Genomic DNA, 19,257 nt, shown 5'->3' with positions numbered 1-19,257 from the left:
GGTAACCAGAGTTGAACATCGTGGGAACCTCGTACGATAACCGTACGGCATTCCTGGACCACCGTGGACCACCGTGGCGCGAACGACAGGTTCTCGTGTAACTTGTTGACTCGGGAGAAAATTCAAGCAAGCTTGAATTTCTCCAAGAGTGACGTACAATTGTGGTTGAACATTGAAACATTATGTGGACGTAGTGGCCAGTGCGATATCCGTAATAACTCTTGCGTTTACCGTGGTAACTCCTGCGAACGCCTGAAGTGTGATAAAACTTTTAACACAGCAGTTTGATTGTCAGTGCTTGTTTACCTCATTGTTAAATAAATATATTTTTTACTATCAGATTGATGTCTGCAATTCTTCATTAACACATCACTACAAGATGAAACATAGAAACATAGAAATTAGGTGCAGGAGTAGGCCATTCGGCCCTTCGAGCCTGCACCGCCATTCAATATGATCATGGCTGATCATCCAACTCAGTATCCCGTACCTGCCTTCTCTCCATACCCCCTGATCCCCTTAGCCACAAGACCACATCTAACTCCCTCTTAAATATAGCCAATGAACTGGCCTCAACTACCCTCTGTGGCAGAGAGTTCCAGAGATTCACCACTCTCTGTGTGAAAAAAGTTCTTCTCATCTCAGTTTTAAAGGATTTCCCCTTTATCCTTAAGCTGTGACCCCTGGTCCTGGACTTCCCCAACATCGGGAACAATCTTCCTGCATCTAGCCTGTCCAACCCCTTAAGAATTTTGTAAGTTTCTATAAGATCCCCTCTCAATCTTCTAAATTCTAGAGAGTATAAACCAAGTCTATCCATTCTTTCTTCATAAACTTGGTTTATACTCTCTAGAATATGAATATGAATGTCTCTAATGTTATAATCCCTCTCATGCTGAAACGCAAAATAGTTGAAGGGGAGGTGATATAATTACATTTTCATTATTTTTCATTTTTGAGTGATCAGGTCCCTCAATTGCTGAGCTATTTAAACGTTCGAAAGTTTCACCTCTCAGTAGATAATAAAATAAGACAATCATCACGGTCAATGTGAGACAAAGTCTTTATTCCTATTTGACAATATAAAAAGACGACTTCTTGCACATATTGAGAGAAGGTGCATCACACCAAACAACATTTGTCTAAAAAAGGGCTTCGCAAACATGAAAATCAACAAATGAGGCACGCTAGATTTTTTTTAAACAGATTCTATTCATTAACCTCCGCAACAAGCCTAAACTCAGACAATAAAAGGGACAATGCAATGTGCTAAATGGCAGGTTTTGCAGACGACCATCTTATAGGAAGCACTTTTCAGAGGACAACACTTTAAAGTGAAACAAAGAGAAGTAAGCAGGATTACAACGGGACATTATTATCAGCTTATTTTCTATGCATGTCTGCTAACATACAGTAGTGTTCCTGTGGTCGGCTACGCATCAATAGAGCTTTCCTGCCATGGCACACTCCCCAATTGTGAATTGTAGTAAGCGCAGAGATGGCCTCTTTGCTCTTTCCTACTGTATGTGCCCGAGTTACCTTTGAAACGCTGCAGTGGGACCATTTCCACCTCGGTTGCACCACTTCTCCATGTACCTAGTATTTATAGTGTATGAAAAAAAAGTTACATCATTTGTGCCACGTGATGATTTAACTACACTTCACAATGTTCATTCAAGATTTAACGGGAAAGCTCGAGAGACGGACAAGTCATTCGCACAAATAACAGAAATGCCGAGTACCCGTGGGAACTCTTTATCTACCCCCCCCCCCCCCCCGTTATATCGTGTGATATCGTGCTAGACCACGACCACTTCACTCTGGTTACATCTTGCGTCAAGTCGCCCCGTGAGAAAGCCCCATAACAGCTGCCTTTGATTCCTCTTCCCCTTTAGATTCTGGTTGTCCAGCATGTATGTGACAAATAAACTTGACTTGACTTGACTTGACTTGACTTGATGTTTGGAAATTTTCTCTTGTGAAGAGAGACATGGAAGTATTTATTTAATTTGTTTAATTCCTCCGTCATTTCCTTTATCACCATTGTAATTTCTACTGACTCTCTCTGCCTCCGTCTTTGACCTTGCATGCCCATAGAAGCTCCACAGTCAGTTTTTATGCTTTTTACAGATTCCACCTTCAATTTTATTTCCAATTTTTTGGTCCTCCTTTGCCGAGTTTAAAATGATGTAATCCTTAGAATAACTTCCACTTCTGGCAACTTTGTAAACCTTTGTAAACTTTGTAACTTTGTAGCACCATCACTTTCTCCTGCCAGCCACTGAATGCACCTCTTTGCCTGATCCTTTTTTGTGCTTGACAGGAAAATATTTTTGCAAATAATTTCTTGTTTGTTTATCAGCTTGCCATTGCTTGACCATCTTCGTACCTTTCAATGCATTTTTCTCCCAATCACTGGAGCCAACTCATTCCTCACATTTTTCTCGTTTTCTTTGCTTAGATTTAAGCTTTACATATCATTTTATTTGAATATCACTTTATAACCCAATGTGAAATTTTAGTGGCTTACGATCACTCTTCTGTAAAGGCTTCTTAAAAACAAGGGCAATAATTAACCTTTTATTGCAGAATACGAGATCTAAAGTAGCCTTTAATTAAAGATGGCTCCTCAAGATAGGAAGCAAGAAAATTAACATTCAACTAATTACTTCTAATTGTTTTGTCCAGTCTATGTGTGGATCAAAGTTCCCCATACTAATATACAGTATAACTGCCTTAGCACACCTCTAATTTCTTGATTTATTCCTTGTCCAATATAACAGAAATGCAGTGTGCCCCTGTGTTACAGCTGTTCAGAATAGGAAAATTCATAGTTACACAATTTACCACCCAAAAAATTTGAGATGTTGAATGAAAATGTGCCCTTGCGGGATTTATGTGAGAACGAAATAACTAAATAAACACCAAAATACAAAAGAAAGAGTAGATTTAGCCAAGTTTTAATCTACTGTATTTGGGGCATATAATAACTCTCACTACTGTTTACTGCTTTTTGTTTGTTAGCTCCACCAAACCTGTTTTGAATTCTACATCATGATCAGCCACACCTAGATCATGTCTCACTACTTCACTGATCTTTATTAATAACACTACCCACCCAGCCTGTTCTAGAAATTCAAATACCTTTGATCATTCAGTTTCCTGTTCTGTAATGGCAAGTAGATAATTTGCTACCCAACATGCTCCTGAAGTCCCGCAAACCCTTCTGGTCTTTCGTTAAATCAATGGAAGATTTTGACTCTAAGACTGAGTGGCTCAGAGCCTGGAAAGATGCCAACACCAGCAACAGAGATGTCATCACTTACCCCACAGTAAAACCACCAGGTTTTGACCTCCATCGCAAGCGATGGCTAACCCTGAACAGATTCCGCACCCTCCATGCAAGAACAGCCCTTCACCTGCATAAGTGGGGGATGACAGACAGCCCTGCTTGCGAATGCGGACATCCAGACCAGACCATCCCACACATCGTGCTGAGGCTTTTCCCTGGGGGCATCAAAGCCATCCACCCAGTAACTGATGCTGTCCTGACCTGGATGCCTACCCTTGATCTACAATCTTAGGCTGTGCAACTCAAGAAGAAGATTCCATGGGCACCACTAATTCATCTAACCTTCTATGAACACACTGTACACTTAGATGCTTAAAATATAAGCACGTCATTCATGATGTTCCCTACTTTGATCACATTTGCTGTTGCTTTTGTCACTTCTGCTTCCTCATTTTGCTTAATTATTTTCTAACTTCCATGTTGTCCTTTGTTTCTCTCTGTCCAGAATTCCCCCTACAGGTTCCCATGCCCATGACAAGCTGGTTTAACATTCAATCTGGAGAAGTATGAGGTTATTCATTTGCAGATGTTCATGAGAGAGAGAGAGAGAGAGACAGAGAGTCAGAGAGACAGAGACACAGAGAGAGAGACAGAGCCAGAGAGAGAGAGACAGAGAGAGAGAGAGACAGAGACAGAGAGAGAGAGAGAGAGAGAGAGAGAGAGAGAGAGAGAGAGAGAGAGAGAGAGAGAGAGAGAGAGAGAGAGAGAGAGAGAGAGAGAGAGAGAGAGAGAGAGAGAGAGAGAGAGAGAGAGAGAGAGAGAGAGAGAGAGAGAGAGAGAGAGAGAGAGAGAGAGAGAGAGAGAGAGAGAGAGAGAGAGAGAGAGCGAGAGAGAGAGAGAGAGAGAGAGAGAGAGAGAGAGAGAGAGAGAGAGAGAGAGAGAGAGAGAGAGAGAAAGAAAAATAAATAAAGTGGGTGGAGGTCACTTAAAAGTGATGGAGAATGAAGGGCTTTCTTGGACTGTATGTGTCCAGATACCTACAGGTGAGAGAGCGGTTAATAGGCGTATGGGTTGCTTTCCTAAATTAGCCGAGGGGCATTTATTTTCAAAAAATACATTTATGCATAAAATATCTGGTAATCCATTCAGGACATGTAATCGTCTTAGTTATTGTCCAATAGCATAAGTGTACATTAGCAGTTTTGATACTACTTTGGCATTAGGCTTGGTTTTCTTGGTAGAGTGTTTATCCTGTTGTTATATCACAAGTACTGTGTTTTATAAGTACTGTGTCAAACAATACAATATATTCACTTACAAAAAGTTGATATTACTTTTGTTTCCTTTTGTGCAAAGTTTGTGAAACTCTGGAGAGGTTGCGACACAGGACCCAGCCCCGCAGTGTCCACTGGTGGCATGACCCTACATCTTGATCCTTCAAGCCTTTGTAGTGGCTTCAATGTGTCACTTGGTATTCTTGCCTCCAGGAATGAGCCAGATGGCAAGCAAGAAGAAGAGTCTCGACCCGAAAGCCACCCATTCCTTCTCTCCAGAGACGCTGCCTGTCCCGCTGAGTCACTCCAGCATTTTGTGTCTATCTTCATTGTAACCCAGCATCTACAGTTCCTTCGTACACATGTGGGCATCTCGGTACACAGAAAGAGCAACAAGTTTTTGGATCATTCAGTATAGATGATAATCTAGCAGCAGTCAATTTTGTTCTGCATGCATCACTGCAAACAGTTTAATGATTAGAGTCCTCCGTTGCTTAACTGCTCAGGGTGAACATTAACTAGGATCACTACATCCTCTTCCAGACCTTGGGAAACACACAGACCACAAAGAGGTGCACAAAGGTCTCGTGCACATCACCGCTACTCAAGTGTCGCTTGTGAGGGAACTGAGACTTTGGACTGTGCAGAAAGGATTTGATGGGGTGTGCCCTCACCATTGGCCAAGCAAGGTCTTGGTGTTCAAGAAGTCAAGTCAAGTCAAGAGCGTTTATTGTCATGTGACCCAGATAGGACAATGACATTCTTGCTTGCTGCAGCACAACAGAATATCGTAGGCATAAATACAGAAAAGATCAGTGTGTCTATATACCATAGACCATATATATATACACATAAATAAACAGATAAAGTGCAATATGCTGTTATAGTTCAGAGTTTGTTTGAAGTTGTGTTTAATAGTCTGATGGCTGTGGGGAAGAAGCTGTTCCTGAACCTGGATGTTGCAGATTTCAGGCTCCTGTACCTTCTACCTAATGGCAGCGGAGAGATGAGTGTGTGCCCAGGATCGTGTGGATCCTTGATGATGTTGGCAGCCTTTTTCAGGGAGCGACTGCGATAGATCCCCTCGATGGTAGGGAGGTCAGAGCCGGCGATGGCCTGGGCCGTGTTTACAACATTTTGCAGCCTTTTCCGCTCCTGGACGCTCAAGTTGCCGAACCAAGTCATGATGCAACTGGTCAGCATGCTCTCCACTGTGCACCTGTAGAGGTTCGAGAGAGTCCTCCTTGACATACCGACTCTCCAAGTGGTCCAGAGCGGAGTGGAGAGCCAATGAGATTGCCTCCACCGTTGATCTGTTGTGGCGGTAAGCGAACTGCAGTGGGTCCAGGTTCTTGTCGAGGTAGGACATGATCAACCTCTCAAAGCACTTCATCACCACAGACGTCAGTGCCATTGGTCGATAGTCATTGAGGCACGTCACCTTGTGATGAAACATGCTGGAAATAACATTGACGGCCTGCATCCCACAGGTTCCACTGTCTCCTTCTCTTGCAAGACCTCCACAACATTCCATGCGAACAGCTGTTTTATTAACACGGTCAAAGATATTTTTTCCATGCACGTTTTTCTGCGATGGACAGGAGGTTCAGCACTATCAAAATCAATGGGGTGTCTTGAGATAATGAAGCCAGGCCCATTATTTGCATCACTGGGGACACGTTGAACCTCATTCATCCACAGTCTCGAGGATATTTTTTTATTTTCCCAAGGTGCCTTTTCCCAGGGTGACTGTTGCAGAAGTTATATCGACCTACTTGAGGATGAACCCACGGAAAGCAACTGGCCCAGACGGAGACCCTGGCCTCATCCTCAGGAACAGTGTTGACCAATTAGCGGGAATGTTCAGGGGTATCTTTAATCTCTTCCACTATCTCTGAGATACCCACCTGCTTCTAGAAGACCATTATCAACCTGGTGCCAAAGAAAAGCAAAATCTCAGCCTTAATGACCACTGTGAGGTGGCCTTGACATCCATCATCATGAGGTGCTTTGAGAGGCTGGTTATGGAACACATTAAATCCAGCCTACCAAACAACTTTGATCCACTGCAGTTCGTTTACCGACACAGCAGGTTCGCGGCTGATGCCATCTCCCTGGCCGTACATTCGTCACTGGAACACCGGGGTAAGAAAGGCACCCTCGTCTATTCATAGACCACAGCACTGTTTTCAATACCATCATCCCATCCAAGCTCATCTCCAAACTCATGGAACTTGGAGTCAGCAGTCACCTCTGCAATTGACAAACAGCGGGGGTTCCAGTAGAAGCATATATTCTGTTCATTTTCCAAGAGTTGGCTCAACTCCCTCTGCCAATTAGTACTGATTTATATTCTCTCCATCAATTAAGAATCCCCTCAGCCTGCTCTACCTAACGCACCTCTACAATGATCAACTGTAGTTGTGATGATAGATAAAAATGCTGGAGAAACTCAACGGGTGCGGCAACATCTATAGAGCGAAGGAATAGGTGACGCTTCGGGTCGAGACCCTTCTTCAGACCCGTGTGATGATGGTCATTTCACTTCCCATTCCAACAGTCAATCTGCCATTTGTACAACAGTTTCCAACAGTTGATTGTTAACTTCGGGATGGGAAAGCCTCCATGAATCTGATTTAATTGATGGGATGGCAGTGGAGACTCCCCGTTGAACTGCAACCTTGTCGTGGTCGGGGAGCTTGTGTGTCTCAGTGACCTCTAGAGCTATGCCAGTGGGAGATTTGTCTCCTGTTAGGGTCTCCAATGCTGGACAGGTCAAAGGGTAGAGGTGAGACAAAGAGCGATCCACTGGTCCTCCAGGTTGGAAGTTGAGCACAGGGCTAACAACCCTGTCTTGTAAAACCAATATGTTACGGAAACAGCAACTGAAGGAATCAACACTACTGGGCGTGATGGACTTCCAGGGCTATCGACAAATGCTAGGATGCATGTCATTGATGAAAGCCGAAAGGAAGCCACTGGCAGGAAGGTGGAAGTTCTAAATGCCAAACATAAGAAGGTGCTGGAACTGGATTGGCCATATACTGCGAAGAGAAGCAGACAGCATCCTGAGAATAACCCTGCACTGGACACTGGAAGGGAAAAGGAAAAGAGGGAGACCCCAAACCACCTGGTGTCGAACTGTAGACCTGACCTGAGGTAGTGTCCAGAAGCTGGCCCAAAACAGACAGGAGTGGAGGACCTTCGTTGCTGCCCTACATGCCAGGAGGCATAATAAGCAGTAAGTAAGTAAATAAGTAAGTGGAGAGAGTCAGCAGTTTGAAGTCCCTGAGCATGCATATCTCTGAAGATCTGTCCTGGGCCCAGCACATATAAAGCAAACTCACCAATGCCTCTACTTTCCTAGAAGATTGAGGAGATTTGATATGTTGTACAGTACTCTATTGAACTTCTCCAGGTGTACAGTAGAGAGCATACTGACTGGTTGCACCTTGGCTTAGTCTGGTATATTGTCTGTTAATGCCAGGAAGGAAGGACATTGCTTTAGTGGACATTGCCTCGTCCATCACAGGTACTGACCCCACCCCCCCACCAATGAACGGATCCACAGGAGGCACTGCCTCAAAAAGGGAGCTCATATCATCAAAGCCCCACACCAATCCTGGCCATGCTCTCATCTCATTGCTACCATCAGGAAGAAGGTATACTTGAAAAAGCTACACCTGAGAACCATGGCCTCTAGGTTCAAGAACAGCTTCTTCCCAACAAACTCTTGAACACTGCACAATGCTAATCACTAGCTTGGCAACTATGATCTATTGCCGATGTTAGTTTGGTTTCATTACATATTTGAATTTTGCATTATGAATTTTGCATTATGAATTTTGCATTATGAATTTTGCATTATGAATTTTGCATTATGAATTATTGTCTGTTTACCTAGTATTACCGATTATTAATTTTTTGTATTACTGATTACTTATTTGTGTTATTGAGGTAATAAGCTTCTAAAGCTGTGTCAAGTAAGAATTTAATTGTTTGTTGCTGATACATGTGACAAATAAACACTCTTTTTGACTCGATTCCTAAATAGGAGTCATCTACTTGCTGCAGCAGAAGGTGGGACATGAACAAACAGAAACAATGGGTCTGCCAGGACAGTTCAGTTTGTGGATTTTGGGGAGAAGATAAAATCGGGCCATGCGGGCCTGAGGAACGATAAGGTTTAGAGGGCAGAACTGGAAGTAATGAAATCAGAAATGGTGTGTGATATTATGCTCTGGAGCTCATCTGTGGGATCATGGTCCAAGGATAAGTAGGAGGAGGTGTCTGAGGGTTGTCACCTGACCCCAGTACGGTAGAGGTCAGCGCACCAGACTACCACGGCATCTCCCTTGTTGGTGGGTTTGATTATCGTCGGGGTTGCTGCAGAGTGAGTGGAGGGGGGGGGGAGGGGGGGGGGGGGTTCAGGAGGGGAGAGGTTAGAGTAAGTAAGTTGAGGCGGTTGATGTTCTGCCAGCAGTTGGAAAAATGAAAGGGTCTAAAGAACATAGAGTTCAAGAGGGGGGGGGGGGGGGGGGGGGGGGGGGGGGGGGGGGGGGGGGGGGGGGGGACGGGGCTGATGGGAGAAGGGGTCATTACTGGGTGGTGAGGACTCCTTTCCATAAAAAAAAGGAAGAAGAGCTCTACGTCGTGGCAGACCCGGAACTCGTTGAGGTAGAGGTGGAGGGGAACAAAGGTGAGGCATCTGTTGATTTACAGTAAGACAAATTTACATCCCTGACCCCTCTCACCCTGGCCACAAACTCTTTGAATCATTTCCCTCTGGAAGGCGACTCCGGACTGTCAAAGCTGCCACAGCCAGACATAAAAACATTTTTTTTTCCACGAGTAGTAGCTCTACTCAATAACCAAAAATCTGTAGCCTCCTTTTGCTCTGGTATTTTATTCAATTCACATGTTTAATTAACAATGTTTTATTATTAATTTTTAATGTTTTATGTATCATTCTTAACTGTCACTGTAATGTCATGTTGTCACTAAATTCATGACTGGTGGGGAACTGGGAAGGGGAAGTCAGTATTCATGCCGTTGGGATGTAAGCTACCCTAGCGAACTATGAAGTGCTGTTCCTCCAATTGTCAGGGTGAGGCCCAGGACAGAAAGGTCAGATTGTGAATGGGATGGGGTGTTAAGGCGCTGAGCCCCTGACATCAGTCTGAAGAAGGGTCTCGACCCGAAATGTCACCCATTCCTTTTCTCCAGAGATGCTGCCTATCCCGCTGAGTTACTCCAGCATTTTGTGTCTACCTTCAATTTAAAACAGCATCTGCAGGTCTTTCCTACACATTAAGTGCTGGTGGAACTCAGAGGGTCAGACAGCATCTATGAAGGGAAACAGACAGATGATGTTTTAGGTCAGAATCCTTATTTAAAATGATCGAGAAAGCTGGTAAAGAGAGATGGGGGTGAGACAAAATCTAGCAAATATGTGGATTCAGGTGATGGGTGTGATTGGCTGATGGGTGAAGACAGCAACAAAGACCAGGCACACGAATTCCTGTTTCCTGTAGCAGCAGGCTTTATAGCAACTGCCTGGGGCTTTGGCGTATTCTACAATTCTGCACAGGTTCGGTCTTGTTACTTAAACCTCCCGCCCCACATGTGTTTGCCACCCCCCCGACATGTGTTTGCCAGCCACAACAGTAGAGCCATGACGGTTGGCCAGGATGGTTCCAGGAGTGGAAAGTCTACTATATGTGAAGAGTTTGCACAGACTGGGGCAGTGTTGTTTGGATGAGAGATCTCATTCTCAAAGGAGTTGCAGGCTGGATGCTTCCTACTATATGTAGAAGATGCATATTTCCCTCGGCTGAGGAGTCTAAGAAGCACAGTTTCAGAGAAAGTACGGGGTAAGCTATTTTAAAGACGATGGGAAGTCTCGTCGTTCGTGGCGGTGAAGCTGTGAAATTCTCCAACTGGGGGACGGTGCAGGCTCGGTCAGGAAGTTCAATCTGAACAGAGACCGGGAGGTTTTTGACATTTAGAGAGTCCACCAGGGTGGTGTCGGTGGAGCTGACGAGCAGAGGAAGATCAGCCATACCGTGCAAGGAGCAGATGTCCACTCGTGTCCACACTGTCACACAGTGAAGACCGGTGACCCGCGGTAACAAGCATTCAGTGCAGGAAGGTAGGGTTGCAGCCAGCACAGGAGGCGATGGGCCAAATAGCGCTACTGTTCCACATTCTCCCCATATCCTTTGATTCTGTTAGCCCCAAGAGCTCTATCTAACTCTTTTAAATTCATCCAATGAATTGGCCTCCACTGCCTTCTGGCAGATAATTCCACAAATTCACAACTCTCTGGGTGAAAAAGTTTTTTCTCATCTCAGTTTTAACGTTTGCTGCAAAGTTTCGGGCACGGCGCTGTTGCACAGTGGTCAGTGATGCACCTTCAGTGCCGGCTTGGTGGCGTTGCTCTCTCTCTCTCTCTCTCTCTGTATAGAGTTGGAGGGTGGGACAATGGTAATAAAACCAGGCGGAAGCCACCCTCTTTCGGGCCAGAAGTTATTTTCTGAGTGCGTTAAATGAGCGTGGAAAGGAAGTGGTGACTATTATGGTGGGTGCTGGCCGCTGCTCTGACTTCACTCGGCGTTGACGTTTGGATAAGAGCGTTGCAGCGAGGCTGAGTGTCCGGCTCGGCCACCCGTGAGTGCCCCGGGGTGGGCAGCCGGAGGGAGGTTGGCCGCGATCCCAGCGATGTGGGAGCTCGCTGGGCGGGATGCGTTCATCTAACGGGAGGTGGAGCGGGGCGCGGCGGGCGAGTGAGCAGCGGGGAGAAGAGGGGTAGCGGGGTAGCGGGGCAGTGCCCTGATCCCCGGACGGTAGCAGAGCGCTATTCCACAGGCGAGTGGGGAGGGTGCACGTACAGCAGGAAACCTCGCATCTCCATAGCCTCCCCGACCCTCTCACTCCTCAAACCTCATCTATTCCCTCCTCTTCTTCACCCTCCCCCGCCCTCCTCTCGCCAACCCTTCACCTGACCTACCCCCCCCTCCAATCCCTCCTGCCCCCTCTCCCCCCCCCCCAAACTCCTCCCCTCCCCTCCCCTCTCCTCTCCAAACCCGCCCTCCCTCTCCAAACCCCCCTCCCCTCTCTCCCCCCCCCCCTCCCCTCTCCCTAACCCCCCTCCCCTCAGTACCCCCCCCCCTCCCTGCCCTCCCCTCCCCTCCCTCTAACCCCCCTCCCCTCTCCAAAACCCCCCCTGCCCTTCCCCTCCCCCCTCCAAACCCGACCTCCCCCCCTCTCCAAAACCCCTTCCCCCTCCACGATCTCTAAAAACCTCCCCCATCCACCACCTGCCCTCCCCTCTCTAACCCCCCCTCCCTCCCCATCCCCCTGCCCTCCCTCTCCAAACCCCCCCTCCCCCCCTCCCTCCCCTCTCCAAACCCCCCGCCCTCCCCTCTCCAAAAACTCCCGTCTCCAACATCCCCTCTCTAAACTCCCTCCCCTCCTCTAACTCCCCCCCTCCCCCCCCCCTCTAACCCCCCCCCCTCTCTAACCCCCCCCCCCTCTCTCTAACCCCCCCCCCCCCCCTCTCTACCCCCCCCCTCTAACCCCCCCCCTCCCCCCCCCCCTCTAACCCCCCCCCAACTCTCTCTAACCCCCTCCCCAACTTCCCCCTCCTTTCTCACCCCCTCCTCCCTGACCCGGTCCCAACCCTGTCACCCCGATCTCCTCCACCCCCTCTAACCCCGACCTCCCCAGGCCACCCCACACCGATATCAAGGTTAGGCATTTGAATATTGTTTGAATGTTAATAGTCACTTATTAGCCATGTCTGAATGTTGTCTTGGCCTTGTGGCAAGAAATTGTGGTCTGAATTAATTTTTGAGGAGTTGTGAGCAACATTGTGCAATTGATAATAAACTTCCTCAATTCTGACCTTGTGACAGAAGGAAGGGTATAGATAAGGGGTTCCCAACCATTTTTTGTCCCGTTTACCCCTGGCAACTTAATAGCACATAACAATGTTATTTCACTTATTTGTGAACAACTAATGATGAACAGATACCAGAACCAAACATAGTCAGTCAATGAGAAAAAATATGTACAAATCCAGAATCAACAAATGTACTCCCTGTGTAGGCAGAATTGACCCCCTGGGAGTAAATTTACCCCAGGTTGGGAACCCTTGGTATAGATGAAATAATTTATAATATTGCAACTTATGACATTACCTTCAGGGACATTGACTACCAACTTCCCTTTTGCAATACATGACCAGTCACGAGAGAACCTGCCAATGCCCATTGACTTCCATTTTCCAGTCTCTCCCCCCCCCCCACTACCCCCTCCCTCCCCTCTCTCCCCCAAACCCCCACTGTTCTCCCCCCCCCACTACTCTCCTCCCCCCCCCACTGCTCTTCCTCCCAGTCTGAAGAAGGGTCCTGACTCAAAATGTTATCTGTCCATTTTCTCCAGAGATGCTGCTTGACCCGATGAAATCCACCAGTAGTTTGTTTTATCTCCTCCTTGCTCTTATACTCTGCCCTGATTATTAAAGGCAAGTGTCCATATTCTACCACAGACCAATTCCTGCCCCACTACTTCTCCTCACCTCTGTTCAGCAGTTTTCTCCACACTCCTCCATCAGTCCGATTGAAGGTAGGCACAAAATGCTGGAGTGACAGGCAGTATATCTGGAGAAAAGGAATGGATAGCGTTTTGGATTGAGACCCTTCTTCAGATTGAAGGTTTTTGACCTGAAAACATTGTTTGTCTCTCTAAACCAGACAACATCTCAGTGAAACGCTTCTGCCCCCTCTTTGTAGCCTCATTTCCTCCCTGTAATCATGTGACCAGCACTACACACTATCTTCTAAATGTGGCCTAACTAGAGTTATATACAGCTTCAACATGACTTGTCAACTTTTCTACTTAATTCCCAATCTAATGAAAGCCAGCATGCTGCGCTGCACACTATCTTTACCACCCTATCCAGTTGTGCAGCCATTTTCAGGGAGCTAAGAACTTGTATCTCCAGACCCTACAATACATCAATGCTGTTAAGGGTCCTGCCATTTTTTGTATCCTGTACCCATCCATTTGATTTCCCAAAGTGCAACACCTGTTGCTTAACTCTGGACAAGTTTTTAAACTGATCTCTAACCTGCCGTATCATTTGACAACCTCCTTCACTTACCACAGCTGCAATGTTTGAATTGTCTGCAAACTTACTAATCAGCATATCTGCAATTTCATTCAAATCATTATGCATACAAACAAAAGTCCCAGCATTGATCCCTGTGGAGCACCATTGGTCACAGACCTCAGGTCAGAAAAACACCCCTTCACCACTACTCTTCTCTGGCCATGCAAATTTTCAAATCCAATCTATCATGGCATCATGGATCCCGTTTCATTCCAATGACCCAGGTTCAACCCTGACCTCCAGTGTTCTCCCTATAACTGCGTGAGTTTCCTCTGGGTACTGTGTTTCCTTTCCAGATTCCCAAAGCATGTGGGTTGGTGGGGTATTTGCTTGCTGTAAATTAATCCATCGGGACAGTTAAAGGGAGCGAGGGACAGCACAGCTGGTAGAGTTGCTGCCTTACAGTGCATGATCTCGGGTGCTGTCTGTGTGGAGTTTGCACATTCTCCCTATGACTACATAGGTTTCCTCCAGGTGCTCTGGTTCCTCGCAAATTCCGAAGATGTGCAGGTTTGTAAGTTAATTGGCTTTTCTAAATTGGGACTGACATGTGACGAAAGAATGGATCGACTGGGCTTATAGAAACATAGAAATTAGGTGCAGGAGTAGGCCATTCGGCCCTTCGAGCCTGCACCGCCATTCAATATGATCATGGCTGATCATCCAACTCAGTATCCCGTACCTGCCTTCTCTCCATACCCCCTGATCCCCTTAGCCAGAAGGGCCACATCTAACTCCCTCTTAAATATAGCCAATGAACTGGCCTCAACTACCCTCTGTGGCAGAGAGTTCCAGAGATTCACCACTCTCTGTGTGAAAAAAGTTCTTCTCATCTCAGTTTTAAAGGATTTCCCCCTTATCCTTAAGCTGTGACCCCTTGTCCTGGACTTCCCCAACATCGGGAACAATCTTCCTGCATCTAGCCTGTCCAACCCCTTAAGAATTTTGTAAGTTTCTATAAGATCCCCTCTCAATCTCCTAAATTCTAGAGAGTATAAACCAAGTCTATCCAGTCTTTCTTCATAAGACAGTCCTGACATTCCAGGAATCAGTCTGGTGAACCTTCTCTGCACTCCCTCTATGGCAATAATGTCCTTCCTCAGATTTGGAGACCCAAACTGTACGCAATACTCCAGGTGTGACCAAAACTGTACGCAATACACCAGGTGTGATATATATATTTATACCCTCCATTCCTATTTTATACCCTCTATTCATAACCCTCCATTCCTTTCCCGTCCATATAACTATCCAATTTATTTTTAAATGATAAAATTGAACCTGCCTCCACCACCTTCACTGGAAGCTCATTCCACACAGCTACCACTCTCTGAGTAAAGAAGTTCCCCCTCATGTTACCCCTAAACTTCTGTCCCTTAATTCTCAAGTCATGTCCTCTTGTTAGTATCTTCCCTACTCTCAGTTTGAAAAGCTTATCCACGTCAACTCTGTCTATCCCTCTCATCATTTTAAAGACCTCTATCAAGTCCCCCCCTTAACCTTCTGCACTCCAAAGAATAAAGACCTAACTTGTTCAACCTTTCTCTGTAACTTAGTTGCTGAAACCCAGGCAACATTCTAGTAAATCTCCTCTGTACTCTCTATTTTGTTGACATCCTCCCTAAAATTAGACGGCCAAATTTGTACACCATACTCCAGAATTGGCCTCACCAATGCCTTGTACAATTTTAACATTACATCCCAACTTCTATACTCAATGCTCTGATTTATAAAGGCCAGCACACCAAAAGCTTTCTTTACCACCCTATCTACATGAGATTCCACCTTCAGGGAACTGTGCACAGTTATTCCTAGATCCCTCTGTTCAACTGCATTCCTCAATTCGCTATCATTTACCATGTACATCCTATTTTGATTTGTCCTGCCAAGATGTAGCACCTCACACTTATCAGCATTAAACTCCATCTGCCATCTTTCAGCCCACTCTTCCAACTGGCATAAATCTCTCTGTAGACTTTGAAAATCTACTTCATTATCCACAACACCACCTATCTTCGTATCATCTGCATACTTACTTATATTCACTGGAATTTAGAAGGATGAGAGGTGCTCTTATAGAAACATTTAACATTCTTAAAGGATTGGACAGGCTAGATGCAGGAAAAATGTTCCCGATGTTGGGGGAGTCCAGAACCAGGCGTCACAGTTTAAGAATAAGGGGTAGGCCATTTACGACTGAGATGAGGAAAAACGTTTCAACCCAGAGAGATGTGAATCTGTGGAATTCTCCGCCACAGAAGGCAGTGGAGGGCAATTCACTGAATGTATTCAAGAGAGAGTTGGATATAGCTCTTAGGGCTAACAGAAACAAGGGATATGGGGAGAAAGCAAGAATGGGGTATTGATTCTGGATGATCAACCATGATCATATTGAATGGCGGTGCTACTCGAAGGGCCGAATGGCCTACTCCTGCAACTATTTTCTTTGTTCCTAGTGTGTAGGGAGTGGATAAGAAATTGTGTAATGTAGAACTAATGTTAACTGGTGATCAATGGTTGGCAGGCACTCGGTGGGCCAAAGGACCTGTTTCCACACTGTCTCTCTAAATAGTTTTCAAGATAGCAAGTAGGGAAATGGGATTGATGAAATTGCACTGAGAGCTGGCCTGGACTTGATGGAGTGAATGGCCTTATCCTATTTCATAAGATAATGTAGTTGATGTTTCGATCATGGCTGTGATGAGGAACCTGAACAATGTACAGTGTTTTCATTTGAATATGTGTTCTTTTGTCGTTGCACAATTAGATTTGAACTTCTGTTTGCAGACTTACATAAAACCCGGACAATTTCCTGTACTATTATTAGCCCGTTGCTGCTATTGCAACTATCCGCAAACAGATGAGAATGTAAGATATCCGAGCTGGCCATTCAGCTCTTCAAGCCCATTGCAACCTTCTTTGAGGACATGGCTGTGATTAACCCCCAAGCTGCTTTCCAGCACTACCTCCATACACATTGATTAGTTGGATGGTTTAAATTAATCAGTAAATAGAACCTTCCAATCCTCTGGGCTAGATAGTTCCAAATATTATCCTCCTATTGTGAATCATCTCTCTGTTTATTTTTCGCCTCTGGAGAATACTGGCCTAGTCCACCCACTCTCATGTTTTTTTCTGCTTTTAGCTCCCCTTTATCTATTAAAAGCTAATGTCATTGGTCTTAATAATCCTTGCCAGTTTCTTTGCATTCCCCTTTTCCATATTTGTTCCAGGATTTCTCTTTTGTATTTGTATTTGTATATTGTATTGGTCTTTATTAACTTTGTGCTGACATCTCTTGCCTCATTTGTGGACCAATTCTTCAACAAGATAAATATTGTCACGTGCAAAACATTTGACCTTTAATTTCTCTAAGAGCAGCTTGACATTTCCTTCTGGATCAACACCAATAGCTCTCCCTGCGTGAATGTTTATTTTGTGCAATTTGTGCAATATTGGGGGCGGGGGTCAGAAAATCATTGACATTTACTGCAGGTGAAGAAGAATGCTCCATTTCCTATGGTCCTGTCCCTGAACTTTGGGCTACATGCGCAGCAGCAGAATGGAGTTTTTGCTTATATTTTGAGCATGACACTAAGCTTGTGACTTTATGGGAGCAGGTAATGCTTTTAACGAACGAAAGGACTGGGATACATACTCCGTGGTCAAATAATCAATTAAAAAAATAAACTGTATATATATATATATATATGTAGATATGTATATACGTGTAGATATGTATATGTATATACGTGTAGATATGTGTAGATATGTGTGTATATATGTATATGTATATATATATATATATGTGTGTGTGTGTGTGTGTGTGTGTGTGTATATATATATATAATGTGTGTGTGTATATATATATATATATGTGTGTATATATATATATGTATGTATGTGGGGGTAAATGGACATGATGTTTAGGGTCAGGATCCTTCTTCAGACCAATGAGATGTAATTGCTATTGTTGCATGGAAAAGGAGGGATGAAGCTCCCACAAGCAGCAATATAACTATGGCAGTGATCCCTTTTGGTGTTATTAATTTAAGGTGAAATATTAGCCAGGATAATAACTTTCCTTGTCTTCACTGAATCAGAGCTGTCGATTTCAATTTCCTCCCAAAGAGTGCTGTGAATAACATGGCTGAACGATACAATACAATACAATACAATACAATACAATACAATACAAATGTATTCGTCACATGCACCAACTAAGGTAGAGTGAAATGAATTTGCCGGTGCAGCGATACAATTGAAAATAGAACACACAATACACAATAGAGTTTAACATGAACATCCACCAGAGCATTCTTCACTATGGTGGAAGGCAACAAAGTTCTCAGTCAGTCCTCCTCATTTGTTCATCCGTGGTCGGGGCCCTGAACCCTCCGTAGTCGCCGCTACGGACAGCCAGGTGTACAGGCCCTCTCGTCGGTATGATCGAAACTCCGACGTCGGGACGGTCGAACACATTCCGCGGGAGCGAACAACTCCTCAGGAAAGGTTACGGGGTAGCATTTGAAGAACTTATAGAAGGTAGGAAATGAAAAAAATCCTCGGAGAATCTGAGGACTTGTATTTTGTGCATTGACTTTAGCTACTTGAAGTGAAAATGTTCTTTGTATTTCACCTCTCCACACTTTCAGATTCTTCCATATTTTATAATTATTGAGGCCATGTAGCAATGTAATCAAGGAGCAATCTGTGATGAAACTCAAACCATTGTTTCTGAGCAATACAATCTGATGTGGGATATTTCTCAGAGGTACAAATTCTTGTTTCTTGCAGGCAAATGAAGGAAATTCAAAACAGAATTAATGCCACCTTAATGTATTTCTTGCTATTTTTGAGTTGCACTCACTTTTGAACAAATTGCAACATTTTCCATCATAAATGGTGTATTTTTCCATATTTTGATGTGGAAACTTTTAACTTTGAAAATGGGACTTTCCCTACTGTGGCTGTGATCAATGTTTTTTTGTAACACATTTCCACTAGATGACAAAAATAAACTTAGTGAACAGAGTGGCTGCTCTCTCTTTTATCCATGTGCCAGTTTGTGTTTATGAGACTATTCAGGATTGTTCCAAAATTATACTATTATAGAACTACATATATTAACTATGCTATTACAGGAAACATGTTCCCGGTGTTGGGGGAGTCCAGAACCAGGGGCCACTGTTTAAGAATAAGGGGTAAGCCATTTAGAACGGAGATGAGGACACACTTGCTCACACAGAGAGTTGTGAGTCTGTGGAATTCTTTGCCTCAGATGGCAGTGGAGGCCAGTTCTCTGGATACTTTCAAGGGAGAGCTAGATAGGGCTCTTGAAGATAGTGGAGTCGGGGGGTATGGGGAGAAGGCAGGAACATGGTACTGATTGGGGATGATCAGCCATGATCACATTGAATGGCGGTGCTGGCTCAAAGGGCTGAATGGCCAACTCCTGCACCTAGTATCTATTCATCTGAATATATTGTTGGGATTACCATATGCAGGAGTCTGGT

The 19,257-nt window shown here is 44.9% G+C and overlaps 1 protein-coding gene across 10 annotated transcripts in view; it reads left to right on the top strand.

The window, feature by feature from the left end:
- Positions 1–10,196: 10,196 nt before the first annotated feature.
- LOC129703452 (lactosylceramide 4-alpha-galactosyltransferase-like) overlaps positions 10,197–19,257 on the top strand; it is a 35,697-nt gene continuing 26,636 nt past the window's right edge. For 3 of the 10 annotated variants that reach the window (XM_055645912.1, XM_055645917.1, XM_055645920.1), the window contains exon 1: positions 10,197–10,439. The gene's annotated coding sequence lies outside the window, so the exon portion shown is untranslated. Of the gene's footprint in view, positions 10,440–10,499; positions 10,718–11,012; positions 11,236–19,257 lie in introns of those variants that run through there. The other 7 variants (XM_055645922.1, XM_055645913.1, XM_055645914.1 and 4 more) reach the window with 6 other exon arrangements.

This window comes from Leucoraja erinacea, chromosome 14 (genome assembly GCF_028641065.1).
Source record: "Leucoraja erinacea ecotype New England chromosome 14, Leri_hhj_1, whole genome shotgun sequence".
Taxonomy (NCBI): Eukaryota; Metazoa; Chordata; class Chondrichthyes; order Rajiformes; family Rajidae; genus Leucoraja; species Leucoraja erinaceus.
This window is presented reverse-complemented; position numbering and strand designations above follow the sequence as displayed.